This window comes from Ovis canadensis, chromosome 3, assembly GCF_042477335.2.
Source record: "Ovis canadensis isolate MfBH-ARS-UI-01 breed Bighorn chromosome 3, ARS-UI_OviCan_v2, whole genome shotgun sequence".
NCBI lineage: Eukaryota > Metazoa > Chordata > Mammalia > Artiodactyla > Bovidae > Ovis > Ovis canadensis.
In genome coordinates this window covers 169,605,709-169,623,665 of record NC_091247.1, presented here as the reverse complement: position 1 = coordinate 169,623,665, position 17,957 = coordinate 169,605,709, and the positions used below count along the sequence as shown (strand labels likewise).

Genomic DNA, 17,957 nt, shown 5'->3' with positions numbered 1-17,957 from the left:
TAATTGAAAGTTAATTACTTTGCAATATTGTATTGGTTTTGCCATACATCAGCATGAATCCACCACAGGTATACATGTGTTCCCCATCCCGAACCCCACTCCCTCCTCCCTCCCCGTACCATCCCTCTGGGTCATCCCAGTGCACCAGCCCCAAGCATCCTGTATCATGCATCGAACCTGGACTGGTGATTCATTTCAAATATGATATTATACATGTTTCAATGCCATTCTCCCAAATCATCCCACCCTCTCCCTCTCCCACAGAGTCCAAGAGATTGTTTTATACATCTGTGTCTCTTTTGCCGTCTTGCATACAGGGTTATCGTTACCATCTTTCTAAAATCCATATATATGCATTAGTATAGTGTATTGGTGTTTTTCTTTCTGGATTACTTCACTCTGTATAATAGGCTCCAGTTTTCATCCACCTCATTAGAACTGATTCAAATGTATTCTTTTTAATGGCTGAGTAATACTCCATTGCGTATATGTACCACAGCTTTCTTATCCATTCATCTGCTGATGGACATCTAGGTTGCTTCCATGTCCTGGCTATTATAAACAGTGCTGCAATGAACACTGGGGTACACGTGTCTCTTTCAATTCTGGTTTCCTCGGTGTGTTGGGGTACACGTGTCTCTTTCAATTCTGGTTTCCTCCATGTGTATGCCCGGCAGTGGGATTGCTGGGTCATAAGGCAGTTCTATTTCCAGTCTTTTTAAGGAATCTCTGCACTGTTCTCCATAGTGGCTGTACTAGTTTGCATTCCCACCAACAGTGTAAGAGGGTTCCCTTTTCTCCACACCCTCTCCAGCATTTATTGCTTGTAGACTTTTGGATCACAGCCATTCTGACTGGCCTGAAATGGTACCTCATTATGGTTTTGATTTGCATTTCTCTGATAATGAGTGATGTTGAGCATCTTTTCATGTGTTTGTGAGCCATCCATGTGTCTTCTTTGGAGAAATGTCTATTTAGTTCTTTGGCCCATTTTTTGATTGGGTCATTTATTTTTCTGGAATTGAGCTACAGGAGTTGCTTGTATATTTTTGAGATTAGTTGTTTGTCAGTTGCTTGATTTGCTATTATTTTCTCCCATTCAGAAGGCTGTCTTTTCACCTTGCTTATAGTTTCCTTTGTTGTGCAGAAGCTTTTAATTTTAATTGGATCCCATTTGTTTATTTTTGTATTTATTTCCAACATTCTGGGAGGTGTGTCATAGAGGATCCTGCTGTGATGTATGTCAGAGAGTGTTTTGCCTATGTTCTCCTCTAGGAGTTTTATAGTTTCTGGTCTCACGTTTAGATCTTTAATCCATTTTGAGTTTATTTTTGTGTATGGTGTTAGAAAGTGATCTAGTTTCATTCTTTTACAAGTGGTTGACCAGTTTTCCCAGCACCACTTGTTAAAGAGATTGTCTTTAACCCATTGTATGTTCTTGCCTCCGTTGTCGAAGATAAGGTGTCCATAGGTGTGTGGGTTTATCTCTGGGCTTTCTATTTTGTTCCATTGATCTATATTTCTGTCTTTGTGCCAGTACCATACTGTCTTGATGACTGTGGCTTTGTAGTAGAGCCTGAAGTCAGGCAGGTTGATTCCTCCAGTTCCATTCTTCTTTCTCAAGATTGCTTTGGCTATTCAAGGTTTTTTGTATTTCCATACAAATTGTGAAATTATTTGTTCTAGCTCTGTGAAAAATACTGTTGGTAGCTTGATAAGGATTGCATTGAATCTATAGATTGCTTTGGGTAGTATGGCTTTTTTCTTAATAAATGATCAGACTCTAATCTTAAAAATGTGAAAAGAAAAATAATAAATCTTCTAGATGAAAATTAGAATAATATTTCCATGATCTAGGGGTAAAGAACTTTTTTATATATTGGAGTATAGTTGATTAACAATGTTGTGTTAGTTTCAGGTATACAGCAAAGTGACTCAGTTATACATATGCTGTTGTTGTGGTTATTTTAGATGCTTAGTCATGTCCAACTCTAGTGTGGCAGGTTGCCATTTCCTTCGCCACCAGTTATACATATACATGTATCTATTTTTTTCTAATCTTTTCTAATTCTTTTCCCATTTAGATTCTTACAGAATATTGAGCAGAGTTCCATGTGGTTAAATAATATATTTTTAAACTAAAAACAGAAAGCATTAATCATTTTTTTAAAGCCTAAAAAATTAACTTTTTTAAAGTATGGTAAACTGAACTATTTTACAATTAGGAAGGTTCCATTCATCAAAAAACATTAGAGAATGAAAGGCAGATATATGAGTCTAGAAGAGTATTCAGATAAATGTGGGAGTATGAATTTTTCCTGGATTTCTTATGGTTCCTGTAAAATGTCAACTCTTTTGGTTGGCATTTGGGAATGCTAATTGGCAGTTGAGAATGCCAATTCCCAAATCTTCTCCTGCCTTAAGAATTAGGTCTACAGCCATTTGGCTAGTTAATTGCTCTGATCCAAAAAGATAATAATAATTTTCTATCTCCTCTAGCAAGTCAAATGGTTACAGCCAAAGACTGTCTTTAGGTTAAACACCAAGGTTCCAGGAAGACTAGAATTGTTTCCCTAATTATTTTACACATCAAGGAAGAAGGAAACTCAGGAACTTGGCTGCCATCTCTAAATTGTAAAAGCTAAGACCTTCATGGATCTATCTTACTCCTGGAGACATTTCATTTACCTATCAAATGGCTAGAGTAAAAAGAAGACCCTTTCTGGAAGGGAGCAGACAACTGCCTCCTTTTCCTTTATAAGCAGAGAATTATTTCTCCTCATCTATTGCCTATGGGCTTCCCAGGTGGCGCTAGTGATAAAGAACCCACCTGCCAATGCTGGAGGTATAGGAGAAGAAAGTTCAGTCCCTGGGTTCAGAAGATTCCCCAGCAGGAGGGCATGGCAACCCACTCCAGTATTCTTGCCTGGAAAATCCCATGGACAAAGGAGCCTGGTGGGCTACAGTCCATGGGGTCCCACAGAGTCAGACATGACTGAAGCGACTTAGCATGCATGCATTGCCTGTGGGTTTAGAATTGCTCACACAGGATACCTGACTTAGCTATCTTCATGTCACTGCAGTGATTAGACTTAGGGTGAGGAGATCTAATATACTTATTATTTATTTGTGTTAGTCACTCAGTCACATCTAACTCTTTGAAACCCCGAGGACTGTAGCCCACCAGGTTCCTCTGTCCTGTGGGCTAATAAAGGTTGAGGGTTTCCCTGGTGGCTCAGAGGTTAAAGCGCCTGCCTGCAATGCAGGAGACCTGGGTTCGATCCCTGAGTTGGGAAGATCCCCTGGAGAAGGAAATGGCAACCCACTCCAGTATTCTTGCCTGGAGAATCCCATGGACTGAGGAGCCTGGTGGACTATAGTCCACAGGGTCGCAAAGAGTCAGACACGACTCATATGCACTTTCTAAGACCAGAGGATTACATAGCTACTCATCAAATGTTGAAAATGTTAGTCACTCAGGCATGTCCCAACTCTTTACGACCCCAGGGACTGTAGCCTGCCAGTCTCCTCTGTCCATGAGATTTCCCAGGCAAGAATACTGGAGTGGGTTGCCATTTCCTTCTCCAGGGGATCTCCCCAACCCAGGGATCAAAATGGAGTCTTCTGCAGTGCAGGAGGATTCTTTACTGTCTGAAACACTAGGAAAGCCCCATATTTATTACTGAGAGGTAAATAAGCAGGTCAGGAAGCAACAGTTAGAACTGGAATTGGAACAACAGACTGGTTCCAAATAGGAAAAGGAGTACGTCAAGGCTGTATGATGTCACCCTGCTTATTTAACTTCTATGCAGAGTACATCATGAGAAACGCTGGGTGGGAAAAAGCACAAGCTGGAATCAAGCTTGCTGGCAGAAGTATCAATAACCTCAGATATGCAGATGACACCACCCTTATGGAAGAAAGTGAAGAGCAACTAAACAGCCTCTTGATGAAAGTGAAAGAGGAGAGTGAAAAAGTTGGCTTAAAGCTCAACATTCAGAAAACGAAGATCATGGCCTCTGGTCCCATCACTTCATGGGAAATAAATGGAGAACCAGTGGAAACAGTGTCAGATTGTATTTTTCTGGGCTCCAAAATCACTGCAGATGGTGACTGCAGCCATGATATTACAAGATGCTTACTTCTTGGAAGAAAAGTTATGACCAATCTAGACAGCATATTGAAAAGCAGAGACATTACTTTGCCAACAAAGATCTGTTTAGTCAAAGTTATGATTTTTCCAGTAGTCATGTATGGATGTGAGAGTTGGACTATAAAGACAGCTGAGTGCTGAAGAATTAATGCTTTTGAACTGTGGTGTTGGAGACAACTCTTGAGAGTCCTTTGGACAGCAAGAAGATCCAACCAGTCAATCCTAAAGGAAATCAGTCCTGAATATTCACTGGAAGGACTGATGTTGAAGCTGAAACTCTAATACTTTGGCCACCTCATGTGAAGGGCTGACTCATTTGAAAAGACCTTGATGCTAGGAAAGATTGAAGGCAGGAGGAGAAGGGGACGACAGAGGATGAAATGGTTAGATGGCTTCACCGACTCAATGGGTATGAGTTTGAGTAAACTCTGGGAGTTAGTGATGAACAGGGAGGCCTGGCGTGCTGTGGTTCATGGGGTCATAAAGAGTCGGACACGACTGAGTGACTGAACTGAACTGAACTGACCTGAGAGATAAATAATAAGAAATCTGCCTCTGATCTAGAATACCTCGGTGTACATTCAAGATTAAATTAATAGAAATAAATATTTTAAAATCAACAATAAAATAGTATTATATTCCATACTTTAGTTTCAATTTAAAGTTACTGTGTATAACATCAACATACAAAAATCAGTTGTATTATATATATGCCAAAACAAACCAGAAGAATATGAAACTAAAATAAGACACCATTTACAAATCAAATAGTGGTGAGTAAATATATGTAGGATTTATTGGAGAAAAATATAACATTCTATTTGTAGACATTTTAAAGATTCAAATAAATGGCTGTGCCATACTTATGGGCTAGAAAAAAAACATCTTAACAATTTTCACAAGTTTACTATAGGTATAATGCAATCTCAGTAAGGATTTCAACAGATTTTTTTGTAATACTTGATAGGCAAAAATCTCTGCTGAGTTACAAAGGATAAAAATTAATGACACATTCTAAAAGAAGGATAACAAAATGAAATTATCAGAGATCACTAATTATTCTAAAGTGAAAGTGAAAGTTGCTCAGTCATGTCCAACTCTTTGCAATCCAGTCCATGGAATTCTCTAGGCCAGAATACTGGCGTGGGTAGCCTTTCCCTTCTCCAGGGGATCTTCCCAACCCAGGGACTGAATACAGGTCTCGAGCATTTTGGGCAGATTCCTTACCAGCTGAGCTATCAGGGAAGCCCTAGTTAATTAAGACAGCATATTATTGTTGTAGGAATAGACAAATAGACCAATGGAAGATAATTGAACTTAGAAACTGACTCTTATATATGTGAACCCTTAACTTACGATAAAGTTATCACTAAAATGGAAAAGGACAGTCTTAACAGCAAACAACTGGGAATATTTGATGTCTATATGGGAAAAAGTGAAATTGGATATCAATTACAGAAGAAATCAATTTCAAATGAATTATAGGCATAAACCTAAAAGTCAAAAAATTAAAGATTATATGGAAGAATATTTTCATGGCAGTGGGTTAGGGAAAATTTTTCTTAACTTGCTGCTGCTGCTGCTGCTGCTGCTGCTGCTGCTAAGTCGTTTCAGTCGTGTCCGACTCTGTGAGACACCATAGACGGAAGCCCACCAGGCTCCCCCGTCCCTGGGATTCTCCAGGCAAGAACACTGGAGTGGGTTACCATTTCCTTCTCCAATGCATGAAAGTGAAAAGTGAAAAATGAAAGTGAAAAGTGAAAGTGAAGTCGTTCAGTCCTGTCCGACTTTTAGCGACTCCATGAACTGCACCCTACCAGGCTCCTCCATCCATGGGATTTTCTTAACTTAGGTACAACAAAAAATTGATAACTTTGACTGCATTAAAGTTAAGAATCTGTTCACAAATGAAAATCATTAACAGAGCAAAAAATAGTAAGATATCTGCAACTCATATAATCCAAAAAGTATTTATCTTCAGAATATATAAAGAATTCCAACATATCAATAGAGAAAAGACAGATAACCCAATGAAAAAGAAGTGAGCAAGAGACTGGAAAAAGGACTTCAAAAAAGAGAAATATAAATGGCTAATATTGCTATAGAAAATTCTTCACCTACACTAACAATCATGGAAAAAAGCAAATTAAGATCACATGAGTTCAACATCATATAGTCAGATAGGTAAACGTTGACAATCTGAAGTCCAAGTAAGGAAGCTATGCAGCAGAGAGCAATTGGATATTGTAAACAATTCAACCACTTTGAAATCAATTGAGCATTACTATTAAAGTTGAAATAATACATACCCAATAACCCAGCAATTCCACTTGTGGAATACATGTGTCAGTAGAACTGTACATTTCATAATGTTTCCAAAATGAAAAATAAATCCCTGCTAACTAAATGAATGAATACATGGTGGCAGATTCATGCAATGGAATGCTGCTGCTGCTAAGTCTCTTCAGTCATGTCCGACTCTGTGCGACCCCATAGACGGCAGCCCACCAGGCTCCCCCGTCCCCAGGATTCTCCAGGCAAGAACACTGGAGTGGGTTGCCATTTCCTTCCCCAATACATGAAAGTGAAAAGTGAAAGTGAAGTAGTTCAGTTGTGTCCGACTCTTCGCAACCCCATACACTGTAGCCCACCAGGCTCCTCCATCCATGAGATTTTCCAGGCAAGAATACTGGAGTGGGTTGCCATTGCCTTCTCTGATACAATGGAATATTATAATGCAAATGAATGAGTCACAGCTATCAGCAGCAACACAAATGAACTGTATGCATAAAACTGAACAAAAGAAGTGAGACACGAAAAATACATACAATGTAAATCCATTTTTATAAAGGTTGAAAACAGGCAACACAAAACTATATTGTTTAAGGATCCATAAAGTAATAAAATTGTAAATGTAAGAAATTTAATTTGTTGAAATTTTCTCATATATAAATGGAGATACAAATAAGTCCATTTTCAAAAGATTTCTGAGATAATTGAAAAAGTTAATCCACGTAACAGACTCACCCCCCCCCACCTCCGCTTAAAAAGAAGTAGAGATCACTTAATAGCACAGTTATTCATAATTTTCTCCTTGGTCTTGCTATTAATGTTAGTGGTGTTAGTATTGCCATTGTTTTTTATCTTTTGAAATCTCTGGGAACACAAACATTTATCCAAAATGAAGTTTCTCACAACGTTTTTTCCTTTTTGAGTATAATCTTTGTACTTCGTTCTTATAATATAATATCAAAAAGATAAACAAGAAGAAAAAATGAACAGAAAATAAGATAATATTTGATTATATTTGGTGGTAAGTGATGGATGAATGACAATCATAATGTGAGAGATGGCTTAATTTCTAATGAATTTAGAAGTACTATACAGGGCCACTCACACCTCTACAAATGAAAGAGCCCTTAATTATGCAGATTTTAGAAAAATGATTCATAAAGTATCTTCAGAATGTGGGGCTCTTCAATGACCCTCAAATTGTGTCACCAATGCGGTAGCATGTTTCAATGATAACCAAGTGGTAATTTTTCTAGCCATCTTCAAAGGTGTCACCTCATTTCTCTCATCTTCTCTCTCAGACACTTAGGCTATAGCTGACTCTCTCGCTGTACCATTTTTTTATCTTTTTTTCCCAAATATATTGAAATATAATTGACATGTAATATTGAGTAACTTTAAGATGTACAATGTGATAATTTAATACCCTCATTGTACTTTTAACATAGTCTCCTTGGCCCTTCTCTCAAATATGTGTCCACAACTTGCTCACAAAGTTGTCAACAATTGATGCTCATTAACACCTCTGCCTCTTGAGAAACATATATGCAGGTCAAGAAGCAACAGTTGGAACTGGACATGGAACAACAGACTGGTTCCAAATAGGAAAAGGAGTATGTCAAGGCTTTATATTGTCACCCTGTTTATTTAACTTATATGCAGAGTTTATTTAACTTAAATGCAGAGTACATCATGAGAAACACTGGGCTGAATCAAGCACAAGCTGGACTCAAGATTGCTGGGAGAAATATCAATCACCTCAGATATGCAGATGACACCACCCTTATGGCAGAAAGTGAAGAGGAGCTAAAAAGCCTCTTGATGAAAGTGAAAGAGGAGAGTGAAAAAGTTGGCTTAAAGCTCAACATTCAGAAAACGAAGATCATGGCATCTGGTCCCAACACTTCATGGGAAATAGATGGGGAAACAGTGGAAACAGTGTCAGACTTTTTTTTTTCTGGGCTCCAAAATCACTGCAGATGGTGATTGCAGCCATAAAATTAAAGGATGCTCACTCCTTGGAAAGAAAGTTATGACCAACCTAGATAGCATATTCAAAAGCAGAGACATTACTTTGCCAACAAAGGTCCATCTAGTCAAGGCTATGATTTTTCCAGTAGTCATGTATGGATTGTGAGAGTTGGACTGTGAAGAAAGCTGAGTGCCGAAGAATTGATGTTTTTGAACTGTGGTGTTCGAGAAGACTCTTGTGAGTCCCTTGGACTTCAAGGAGATCCAGCCAGTCCATTCTGAAGATCAGCCCTGGGTGTTCTTTGGAAAGAATGATGCTAAAGCTGAAACTCCAATACTTTGGCCACCTCATGCGAAGAGTTGACTTATTGGAAAAGACTCTGATGCTTGGAGGGATTGGGGGGAGGAGGAGAAGGGGACGACAGAGGATGAGATGGCTGGATGGCATCACCGACTCGATGGATGTAAGTTTGAGTGAACTCCGGGAGTTGGTGATGGACAGGGAGGCCTGGCATGCTGCGATTCATGGGGTCGCAAAGAGTCAGACACGACTAAGCGACTGAACTGAACTGAACTGAACACCTCTGAACTTGAGTCCACAGGGCACCTTTAGCTTCTTAGGGAAATTGATCCCCATGTGCATTCTCTAAAAGAAACAGATAAAACCTGGGTCACTGTTGATAACACAGGATCTGCAAAGAAGTCCATATCTTGACTTCTAAGGAGAGCAACATAATTTCTCACAGATTAGAAAATTTAGGGTATTTTCAGTCTGATCAGTCCTCCTTTTTAATCCTATCACTGCTACTTTTTACAGTTTTTTGGTATGCTATTTTGCCCCTGTTAAGTAGAACCCTGTCTCTCAAGAACTGAAGTTTAATCTAATTTGAATTATTTGACATAATAGAGAAAATAATTCTCTTACTATTTAGTTAAGCCTTATAAAGTTGAATACTTCCATGAAAGAGCATGGCGGGATAAGGCAAGACAATACAAATAAATTATGCTAATTTTTTGCTATTTGTAGACTATGTGGATCTCACCTTTGATTCATCTTTTAGTATCAACCAGGTAAACAGACCACCACTGTCATTCAAACTATGAACAGTATAAGCTCTTTATGTTTCTAGTTTCCAAAATCACTGATGTAATCGTTAGTGGACAACAGACCATGAAATTTTACCATTGTGAAATTCTGAAAGAAAATGTAAAGCTACTGTTAAAAATTTCAGGTGAGTACAACCAGGGAAATAAGATCCAGATCTAAGAAAACCAGATTCAGGTTTCACCTTACCTGGTCTCTCAATATTCATGTATGGCCATTATGGGATATTAGTGATGTCTGAAAGTATATGAATTTTCTAACTAACCATACAGGTTGATTAAAGGATCCTTAAAGTGTCCTCTGCCACAAGAATATTTTTAAGTGAAAAGTGAAAGTGTTAGTCACTCAATCATGTCCAATTCTTTGCAAACGCCATGGACTGTAGCCTGCCAGTTTCCTCTGTCCATGCAATTCTCCAGACAAGAATATTAGAGTGGGTTGCCATTCCCTTCTCCAGGGGATCTTTCTGACCCAGAGATCAAACCCAGGTCCCTGGTATTGCAGGCAAATTCTTTACCATCTGAGCCACCAGGGAAGCCCATAAAGCATAAGGCTTAATGCATATCAATACAATTTAGTGATGGCAGAAGCCTGGACATAGGAAAAAATTTATGGTATAAAATGATAGCATTCACAAAGATCAAACACAAAGAACAAATATTAAAAGCAGCAAGGGAAAAACAACAAATAACACACAAGGGGATTCCCATAAGGATAACAGCTGATCTTTCAATAGAAACTCTTCAGGCCAGGAGGGAATGGCAAGACATACTTAAAGTGATGAAAAAAAATAACCTACAGCCCAGATTACTGTACCCAGCAAGGATCTCATTCAAATACGAAGGAGAAATCAAAAGCTTTACAGACAAGCAAAAGCTGAGAGAATTCAACACCACCAAACCAGCTCTCCAACAAATTCTAAAGGATATTCTCTAGACAGGAAACACGAAAAGGGAGTATAAACCCGAACCCAAAACAATAAAGTAAATGGTAACGGGATCATACTTATCAATAATTACCTTAAACGTAAATGGGTTGAACGCCCCAACCAAAAGACAAAGACTGGCCGAATGGATACAAAAGCAAGACCCTTCTATATGCTGCTTACAAGAGACCCACCTCAAACAAGGGACACATACAGACTGAAAGTGAAGGGCTGGAAAAAGATATTCCACGCAAATAGAGACCAAAAGAAAGCAGGAGTGGCAATACTCATATCCGATAAAATAGACTTTAAAACAAAGGCTGTGAAAAGAGACAAAGAAGGCCACTACATAATGATCAAAGGATCAATCCAAGAAGAAGATATAACAATTATAAATATATATGCACCCAATATAGGAGCACCGCAATATGTAAGACAAATGCTAACAAGTATGAAAGGGGAAATCAACAATAACACAATAATAGTGGGAGACTTTAATACCCCACTCACACCAATGGACAGATCAACTAAACAGAAAATTAACAAAGAAATGCAAACTTTAAATGATACATTAGATCAATTAGACCTAATTAATATCTATAGGACATTTCACCCCAAAACAATGAATTTCACCTTTTTTTCAAGTGCTCATGGAACCTTCTCCAGGATAGATCACATCCTGGGCCATAAATCTAAACTTGATAAATTCAAAAAAATCGAAATCATTCCAAGCATCTGTTCTGACCATAATGCATTAAGATTAGATCTCAATTACAGGAGAAAAAATTTAAAAATTCCAACATATGGAGGTTGAACAACACACTTCTGAATAACCAACAAATCACAGAAGAAATCAAAAAAGACATTAAAATATGCATAGAAACGAATGAAAATGAAAACACAACAACCCAAAACCTGTGGGACACTATAAAAGCAATGCTAAGATGAAAGTTCATAGCAATACAGGCATACCTCAAGAAACAAGAAAAAAGTCAAATAAATAACCTAATTCTACAACTAAAGCAACTAGAAAAGGAAGAGTTGGAGAACCCCAGAGTTAGTAGAAGGAAAGAAATCTTTAAAATTAGGGCAGAAATAAATGCAAAAGAAACAAAAGAGACCATAACAAAAATCAACAAAGCCAAAAGCTGGTTCTTTGAAAGGATAAATAAAATTGACAAACCATTAGCCAAACTCATCAAGAAGCAAAGAGAGAAAAATCAAATCAATAAAATTAGAAATGAAAATGGAGAGATCACAACAGACAACACAGAAATACAAAGGATCATAAGAGACTACTATCAGCAGTTGTATGCCAATAAAATGGACAACGTGGAAGAAATGGACAAATTCTTAGAAAAGTACAACTTTCCAAAACTGAACCAGGAAGAAATAGAAAATCTTAACAGACCCATCACAAGCACAGAAATTGAAACTGTAAGCAGAAATCTTCCAGCAAACAAAAGCCCAGGTCCAGACGGCTTCACAGCTGAATTCTACCAAAAATTTCGAGAAGAGCTAACACCTATCCTACTCAAACTCTTCCAGAAAATTGCAGAGGAAGGGAAACTTCCAAACTCATTCTATGAGGCCACCATCACCCTAATACCAAAACCTGACAAAGATGTCACAAAAAAAGAAAACTACAGGCCAATATCACTGATGAACATAGATGCAAAAATCCTCAACAAAATTCTAGCAATCAGAATCCAACAACACATTAAAAAGATCATACACCATGACCAAGTGGGCTTTATCCCAGGGATGCAAGGATTCTTCAATATCCGCAAATCAATCAATGTAATTCACCACATTAACAAATTGAAAAATAAAAGCCATATGATTATCTCAAAAGATGCAGAGAAGGCCTTTGACAAAATTCAACATCCATTTATGATAAAAACTCTCCAGAAAGCAGGAATAGAAGGAACATACCTCAACATAATAAAACCTATCTATGACAAACCCACAGCAAACATTATCCTCAATGGTGAAAAATTGAAAGCATTTCCCCTAAAGTCAGGAACAAGACAAGGGTGTCCACTTTCACCGCTACTATTCAACATAGTTCTGGAAGTTTTGGCCACAGCAATCAGAGCAGAAAAAGAAATAAAAGGAATCCAAATTGGAAAAGAAGAAGTAAAACTCTCACTGTTTGCAGATGACATGATCCTCTACATGGAAAACCCTAAAGACTCCACCAGAAAATTACTAGAGCTAATCAATGAATATAGTAAAGTTGCAGGATATAAAATCAACACACAGAAATCCCTTGCATTCCTATACACGAATAATGAGAAAGTAGAAAAAGAAGTTAAGGAAACAATTCCATTCACCATTGCAATGAAAAGAATAAAATACTTAGGAATATATCTACCTAAAGAAACTAAAGACCTATATATAGAAAACTATAAAACACTGATGAAAGAAATCAAAGAGGACACTAATAGATGGAGAAATATGCCATGTTCATGGATCGGAAGAATCAATATAGTGAAAATGAGTATACTACCCAAAGCAATTTACAAATTCAATGCAATCCCTATCAAGCTACCAGCCACATTTTTCACAGAACTAGAACAAATAATTTCAAGATTTGTATGGAAATACAAAAAACCTCGAATAGCCAAAGCAATCTTGAGAAAGAAGAATGGAACTGGAGGAATCAACTTGCCTGACTTCAGGCTCTACTACAAAGCCACAGTCATCAAGACAGTATGGTACTGGCACAAAGACAGACATATAGATCAATGGAACAAAATAGAAAGCCCAGAGATAAATCCACACACATATGGACACCTTATCTTTGACAAAGGAGGCAAGAATATACAATGGAGTAAAGACAATCTCTTTAACAAGTGGTGCTGGGAAAACTGGTCAACCACTTGTAAAAGAATGAAACTAGATCACTTTCTAACACCATACACAAAAATAAACTCAAAATGGGTTAAAGATCTCAATGTAAGATCAGAAACTATAAAACTCCTAGAGGAGAACATAGGCAAAACACTCTCAGACATAAATCACAGCAGGATCCTCTATGATCCACCTCCCAGAATTCTGGAAATAAAAGCAAAAATAAACAAATGGGATCCAATTAAAATTAAAAGCTTCTGCACAACAAAGGAAAATATAAGCAAGGTGAAAAGACAGCCTTCTGAGTGGGAGAAAATAATAGCAAATGAAGCAACTGACAAACAACTAATCTCAAAAATATATAAGCAACTTATGCAGCTAAATTCCAGAAAAATAAATGACCCAATCAAAAAATGGGCCAAAGAACTAAATAGACATTTCTCCAAAGAAGACATACAGATGGCTAACAAACACATGAAAAGATGCTCAACATCACTCATTATTAGAGAAATGCAAATCAAAACCACAATGAGGTACCACTTCACACCAGTCAGAATGGCTGTGATCCAAAAATCTGCAAGCAATAAATGCTGGAGAGGGTGTGGAGAAAAGGGAACCCTCCTACACTGTTGGTGGGAATGCAAACTAGTACAGCCACTTTGGAGAACAGTGTGGAGATTCCTTTAAAAATTGCAAATAGAACTACCTTATGACCCAGCAATCCCACTCCTGGGCATACACACTGAGGAAACCAGAATCGAAAGAGACACATGTACCCCAATGTTCATCGCAGCACTGTTTATAATAGCCAGGACATGGAAACAACCTAGATGTCCATCAGCAGATGAATGGATAAGAAAGCAGTGGTACATATACACAATGGAGTATTACTCAGCCGTAAAAAAGAATTCATTTGAATCAGTTCTGATGAGATGGATGGAAGTGTAGCCGATTATACAGAGTGAAGTAAGCCAGAAAGAAAAACACCAATACAGTATACTAACACATATATATGGAATTTAGGAAGATGGCAATGACAACCCTGTATGCAAGACAGGAAAAAAGACACAGATGTGTATAATGGACTTTTGGACTCAGAGGGAGAGGGAGAGGGTGGGATGATTTGGGAGAATGGCATTCTAACATGTATACTATCATGTAAGAATTAAATCGCCAGTCTATGTCTGACGCAGGATACAGCATGCTTGGGGCTGGTGCATGGGGATGACCCAGAGAGAAGTTATGGGGAGGGAGGTGGGAGGGGGGTTCATGTTTGGGAACACATGTAAGAATTAAAGATTTTAAAATTTAAAAAATAAAACACAAATAATAATAATAATAAAATAAAACGGAGAGATATCAAAGAAAAAAAATAAAAATAAAATAAAATAAAATGATAGCATTCTGAAACAGTCTCATAATCTTAAAGGCCAAATAGACATTCATCCCAAAAAAATTCAGGAAGGTAGCAAAAACAAACAGCTTTGGATTTGGGGTTTATAGCATTGCCTGTATTGGGAGAATGTCCACAGGTTACTTTAAAGAGGAAACCAGGCAACTAGACTGTGAAGGAGATGAGGGTCAGCTACATATATGATGAAGCATCAGGTAGTGTATGAAGGGGAACACAAAAAGAAGAGAAAAGAAGAACAAAGAGAAAAACTTATACCAAGAACATGGAAGTAAAAAAGACACAGAGAACTAAAATCAGGTAAAACTATTTAAATGTAGGAAATTTATGAATATTTCATAAGTAAGTAAGGGAAAGACAGAGTCATTCTTGTGTGACATGTCTGTGTTAAGAACCCAGGAATCAGAGAAATGACAAAAGCTTTATTAATTGAAACAATATTTTATGTTTTAGTGTTTTTACCCCATTATATAAATTCTCTATGCACATCATTCCTGTGTGTATTTTAGATCATTCTTTGTGTTTAATCAAGTTTATTCATGTTTTAATGTGAAAATATTGATCCATTAAAATATTCACTTGCCAAAAAAAGAGCTTTATGAATGAAGCCACTTACATAGGAACCCTGGGTCTTTCAATGAGCCATCCCTAGTCCAGAGGGATGCCACTTTGGGCCAATTTGGATGAAGAGTTGATAATATGACCTGATTCTGTTGGTTGCAGTTAACTTCATTTTTCCTAGCCTGAGAAACTCCAGTCTTCATCACTGACCTTCCCTTTTCCCTTTAGATCTACTGAAGGTCAACAATGAAAACTAAACCACATTTACTGACTTCATTTTGTTGGGCCTCACAAATCAACCTGAACCCAGGTGGTGATATTCATCTTTCTGTTCCTTGCCTACTTGCTAAGCATCTTAGGAAATGTGACTATCATCATGCTCACTCTGGTGGACGCTCAACTCAAGACTCCCATGTATTTCTTCCTCCAGAATTTCTCCTTCTTAGAAGTTTCCTTCACATCCATTTTTATTCCAAGGCTTCTGACCAGCTTGACAACAGGAAATAAATACATCAGTTTTTCTGGCTGCTTGACTCAGTATTTTTTTGCTATATTCCTTGGGGCAACAGAGTTTTACCTCCTGGCTTCTATGTCCTATGACCACTATGTGGCCATCTGCAAACCCCTGCATTACCTGACCATCATGAGCAGCAGAGTCTGCATACAACTTGTGTTCTGCTCCTGGCTAGGGGGAGCCCTGGCTATCTTGCCACCAATTATCCTGATAAGCCAGATGAATTTCTGTGCCTCTAATGTTCTGAATCAATATTACTGTGACTATAGACCCCTCCTGGAGGTTGCCTGCTCAGACACAAGCCTTTTAGAATTAATAGTCATCTTCTTAGCAGCTGTGACTTTGGTGGTTACTCTGGTGCTGGTGACACTTTCTTATACATATATTATCAGGACCATTCTGAGGATTACTTCTGCCCAGCAAAGGACAAAGGCTTCTGCCACTTGTTCCTCCCACATGATTGTCATCTTGCTCTCTTATGACAGCTGCATCTTTTTATACATGAATCTATCACCAAAAAAAGGAGGGAATTTCAACAAGGAAATATCTCTGCCCATGACTTCAGTTAGCCTTTTGTTGAACCCCTTTATTTATACCTTAGAATCAGCAAGTGAAGCAAGCTTTTAAGAACACAGTAAAAAAATACAAAATTTTAATAATCAGAATTTATTATTTTAATTAATAAAATTAACAAATAATTTAGTTAATACATATCTAATAAGTGTTGACTATGTTTCAAGGGATATTCTGGGCATTGAGAATAGAAATACAAGAAACATGGCTCCCAAATTTCTAAGAACCTCCAGGCCAGTATCATAGAGAGATATAAAAACATATAAATTATAATGAAACTGATTAAATGCTATTACAAAGAAATAAATGAGATGCCATAAAAATGATTTGAGACAACTTTGCTCTTGATATCATAATTTCTCACTTTTGAGATATTTGAGAGGCAAAAATGGTGTGTAATGGGAACAGTAGGAGGATATTAATTTAGAGTGAATAGTAGGAGCCGAGTAGTGAAGATATTTATTGCACATGTAAGAGTTAACTAAGTATTACTGAGCCAAGAGAAATTATAAGAAAGTGATATATCAATTTTGCTTTATGAGGAATATAATAAAGCAGTGAATAAATTAACTTTTACATACAAGATGAGTAACAAGCAATTAATCAAGAATAGCATTCATGCAAACAATAGTAAAGGTTTCATTATGGTCCATAAGATAGAGAGAAAGGACACAATTACTGTCTCAATTCAAGCAATGTAGTGGACAGAGATGAGAAAGTTTTCCAGCTTGAAAGACTGCATGGTTGATAAAGCCATAAATCAAATGAAGGATTCAAGAGAAAAACATATACTCACAAGTTATATTTAATCAAGTTTGATTTGAAATACAGATGAAAAAATAAATGTATGAGAAGTATTTGTTTATCAGTGTGCCAATGGACTCAGCTTTAGGACATGTGAAATGTAAGATTAATTTAAAGGCAAATTTGAGCAAGCTATCCAAGGAACAAGTGAGGTTTGAACATAAATGTCTGGTTTTTATCTCAGTGATTGAAGAGCACAGACTTAGAAAACAGTATGAAAAATAGTTTCTAATCAAGGATATTCTGAAATAAATTCTGCCAATAGTAGCCATCAGAGGGATGAAAGAGGAGGAGAAGGAAGGAGACAGTGGAAAGAGAAGAAGGGAAGGAGAAAGGAAAGAAGGGAGAAAGGAAATAAAGAGATATTACACAAAAGGAAGTAAAACGTCCCCCTGAAAGTCAGAAATTATAGGCTTAAAAATTGTCAGAAGTGGAAGCAAAGCAGTTGAATTGGCAGTGTTTAAAAGGTTCACTATACTTTCAAAGTTTTATAAATGAAGTTCAAAATTATTTCAATCTAGTAATGCCAGACAACTAGAGGTCATGTAGAAAAGGAAAAGACTGTCATACCTAATTTAAAAAGAAATTAAAGTTTTAGACATGCAAGGTAGACACTGAAGGAAATAATGAGAACAAGAAAAATCTTGAATCTACTTGCCCAGCAAGTGGAAGCATTTCACTGTGCCTCTTTTCATAATAATAATAATCCACCATCTGTGCTGTTTGATATTTTCCCTAGAATTAGTGTCTTATGATTTCTTCTGAAAAGCTTCCTCAATTGTGTTTTCTAAA

At 37.3% G+C, this 17,957-nt stretch overlaps 1 pseudogene; it reads left to right on the top strand.

Moving 5' to 3' along the window:
- The first annotated feature begins 9,587 nt into the window (after positions 1 to 9,587).
- Positions 9,588 to 16,470, top strand: LOC138435200 (olfactory receptor 6C4-like; annotated as a pseudogene).
- The last annotated feature ends 1,487 nt before the right edge of the window (positions 16,471 to 17,957 follow it).